This window comes from Silene latifolia, chromosome 4 (assembly GCF_048544455.1).
Source record: "Silene latifolia isolate original U9 population chromosome 4, ASM4854445v1, whole genome shotgun sequence".
In the NCBI taxonomy this organism is placed as follows: domain Eukaryota; kingdom Viridiplantae; phylum Streptophyta; class Magnoliopsida; order Caryophyllales; family Caryophyllaceae; genus Silene; species Silene latifolia.
Genome location: NC_133529.1, coordinates 78,853,385 through 78,857,475, shown reverse-complemented (window position 1 = coordinate 78,857,475; position 4,091 = coordinate 78,853,385). Strand labels below are relative to the sequence as shown.

At 40.6% G+C, this 4,091-nt stretch overlaps 1 non-coding gene across 1 annotated transcript; it reads right to left on the bottom strand.

The window, feature by feature from the left end:
- Positions 1 to 1,202: 1,202 nt before the first annotated feature.
- On the bottom strand, positions 1,203 to 1,309 carry LOC141654529 (small nucleolar RNA R71). Its single transcript, XR_012548087.1, has one exon. It is a non-coding gene; the product is annotated as a small nucleolar RNA R71 (small nucleolar RNA).
- Positions 1,310 to 4,091: the final 2,782 nt, after the last annotated feature.

The following is a 4,091-nucleotide window of genomic DNA, read 5'->3' as shown; positions in this document are numbered from 1 at the left end:
CAACTCGAGTCTCATTAGACCCTGCATATAGTTGGATAGGAAGGACTAAGTCGACTTGTAGGTGTTGTACAATCTAATTGATTCGGCTCCGGGACCCAAACCTTCCTAGGGATTGTAAGATATACACTAACTCGATCCCATCACAACAATAATTACTTGCTTATAATTTGAGAACATGTTTGTATGATCAACTCCCATGAATCCCCTATGAACCCATGATACCCTAGTGCTTTTAATCAATTGTTTATACCTTCATTTTATCTACCTTGCTTTGTTTTTATTGTTGATTAGCTTTAATTGATCTCCTATCTCAACCCCAAATTGTGACACCCTAAGACACGACCATTTACAATTGAAAATCCTACATCAATACCCGTCCCTTGGGATCCGACCTTTACTTGCCTCTTTACTAAGAGTAGTTGGTAAAGATATAAATATTGTTTTGGTTGAGTAACTTTTGACGATGAGTTTTACGACAACACCAAAAATGGCGCCGTTGCCCGGGACGGTGTTAACTTGATTTGATTTTCATTAATTGTTTTTAGTTGTGTCTTTCTTTACCTTGGGGAAGTCAATCTCCTCAAGGTTTGTTCTAATTGTTTTCGAGTTGTTTGATATTTTGAATGTCTAGGAGATCACAAGGTAACTTGTTACCCATTGATCTTGAAATTGAAAGAACCTTAACCAACAATAGAAGACTTGCTAGAGGTAATTTAAGAGGTATTGGAGAAATTGTGGACATTCAACCAAATAACATTGAGTTTACCAACCCTTTTGCAAGAGAAGGAGAGGACAACCCAATACAAAACCCACCACAAAATCGACCCACAATGCCAAAATTCTCATCACATTCCGTACCAACCGAGGAGAACCTACCAAATGGTACTCCTACACCACCACATTTAACCGGTAATTTCATTGCCAAATCCGCATTCATACAACTAGTTGAGAGAAGTCAATTTGGAGGGATTCCTAGTGAAGACCTTCACTCACATATGGAGACTTTTTGTGACTATTGTGATGCGATTTCTGAAACCGGAGTTACTCAAGACCAAATCCGATGGGTCTTATTTCCTTTTTCTTTGATTGGTACCGCAAAGCAATGGTTGAAAAGTCTAGACAAGACTACTCTTGGTATTGATTCTTGGAAGAAATTGGCACTTGCTTTCTACAAAAAATTCTATCCTCCGAAAAAGACTAACATGTTGAGAGCCCAAATCACCGGGTTCAAACAAAGGGATGAGGAATCTTTGTATGAAGCATGGGAGAGATTCAAGGACACTTGTCGATCTTGTCCACACCATGGACTTAGTGAGTGGTTCCTTGTACAACAATTTTGGAATGGTCTATATGAAGACTCCCGAAACATTCTCAATATGGGATCAAATGGTATGTTTACCGAAGTTGATGAGAATCAAACATGGAACAAGATTGAAGAAATGGCGGTCCATAACTCACAATATAGTAGACCTCGGAAGGCTACTAGAGGAGGAAAGCATGAGGTGGACTCCATTACTCAATTGGGTGCTCAATTTAGTGCTCATATTGATACCATTAATTTGAAGTTTGAGAAGGCCATGGCTAAACTTGAAGAGGCCTCCAAATCACCCAAGCAATATGTTAATGCTATGGTAGCATCATCATCAATTCCAAGTGGAGTATGTGAGAGTTGTGGAACTTTGGGACATGACCAAAGTGAATGTAGGGGAACAAGTGAACAAGTGAATGCTTTCCAAGCATACAAAAGTGGCACCCCTTATTCCAACTATTACAATGAAAACACCAAATTCCACCCCAATCTTTCATACAAAAGTCAAAATGTTCAAAACCCTCAAACATACACCCCACCTCCAATGAGAAACCAAGCTCAAAGACCGTTTTACAATCAAAACCAAAGTTATCAAAATCAACCTCCATACAATCAAACAAATGACCAAGGTTTTGATGTTCAAAAAGCGGTCCTCCAAATGCAAAAGAACCAACAAGATTTTTTCACTCAAATGCAAAAGGATAGCCAAGCAAAAGACATCACCATTAACAACATACTAGCTCACACAAAGATGTTGGAAACCCAAATGTCTCAATTAGCATCTTCTAGTTCTCAAAGACAAAAGGGGCAATTACCACCTCAAGGTAATCCCCCAAGACATGAGTCGGTGAATGCCATCCATTTGAGGAGTGGTACAAGGTATGAAGGGCCGAAGAGGCCCATTGATGAAGATGTTGAGAATGCTAGTGAGAAGGAAAGAGTTGAAGACTCTAAGAAAGAAGAAGAACCCATCACCATTCAAGAAGTTTCAAAGAAGAATGAAGAGAAGGCTAAGGAGAAAGAGCCTATTGTAATTAGACTTCCATTTCCAAGTCGTCAAGCTAAGCCTAAGTTCGATGAACAACTTGGAAAATTCATGGAGATTGTAAAGAGCTTGGAAGTCTCAATTCCATTTACGGAATTAATCAATCATGTTCCGGCCTATGCGAAATACATGAAAGATATTCTTACAAAGAAGAAATCTATCCGGAAGCTTGAGACTATTGCATTCACCAAGGTGAGTAGCGCCATCCTACAAGGAAGTTCACCTCCAAAACTAAAGGATCCGGGAAGTTTCTCTATTCCATGCACCATTGGCGACACTACGATCAACAAAGCTCTATATGACCTTGGGGCAAGTGTGAGTGTCATGCCATACTCGGTGTGCAAGAGGTTAGGAATGGGAGAACTCAAGTGCACTAATATCACACTTCAAATGGCGGATCGATCAACGAAGACACCTTTAGGGGTATGAGAGGATGTGCCGGTAAGAATTGTCAAGTTCTTCATCCCGGTGGACTTTGTTATTGTTGACATGGAGGAAGACTCCAACATTCCTATCATTTTAGGGAGGCCTTTATTACACACCGCGGGAGCGGTGATTGACGTGAAACATGGAGAGCTCATACTTGAAGTGGGAGATGAAACAATCACTTTTAACCTTGACAAGACAATGAGAGCTCTCCGCTTACATGAGCCATGTTTCATGATTAATCATTATAGCCGAGAAAGTGATAGGAAGAAGTTGGCATCTCAATGCAAAGAACAAGCTATGGGTAAAGAATCACCACCCATTTGGGAGAAGAAAGTGTATAATCTCCAAGATGCTCCATCCAAAGAGCAAGAGTGTTTCAACAAGAATGAGAGCTTTAATAGCTCACCACCACTCATGATAAGAGAAGAAGAAGGCCTCATTGGCCATAATGACAAGAAGGAAGAGGAGTTGTTTTCATCAACTCATGATACTATTGGGAAGCAAGCTAATGAAGTATGCGGTTTATGGGATGACGAGTTTGAAGGATTATTCAATCCTTATATTGGTAATGCTATGACCCAAGACTAAGGCTTTGGTGACCATGATAATTCAAGTCACCACAATGAAGAACAACATATGCAAAGGTCTATTGAAGATCTTTATAATGACAATGAACAAGCCTTCGACTACTTCTTCAAGGTGTTGAGCAACATCAACAACACCTTGGCTATGCCTCTTTGACATCTCATACATGAATGAGAGTTTGGTGGAGTCCTCCCTAAACCACCATTTGTAAATATCCTAACCCCTTAACTTGCATTTTACTTATTGTATTACATTTTTTGTCAATTTTGGATTTATATTTTTATGCTTTGATCAAGATTATCATTTTGAGAGAAAGTGAGGGAGGGACTTATATGTTTATTGATGTGTAGTGTTTTGACATAGTGTGGGGATAGCAATTGCCTAGGCTATCCAAGCCTTCGTAGTGCCCCCACAATGAAGACCAAAGGAACGAAGACGGAATGACTTGGGTTATGAAATACCCACGGGTGGAACTGAATCCGTGAGGCACAGGGGCAATCCGAGCGTCTCATGAGAAATCCGCTCGTCTTGGCTGCAATACGAGCGTCCTGTGAGAAAAACGCTCGTCCTGAGAGAGCTGGAAAGGAAAATTTTTCTCTGACTGAAGATCCGAGCGTCTCCTAAAGGAATCCGCTCGTCTCAACCAAGACGCTCGTCTCAGTGAGGATCCGCTCGTCCTGCTTTTATTAAAATCTGGGATTTCTCCCTGACCAAGAATCCGAG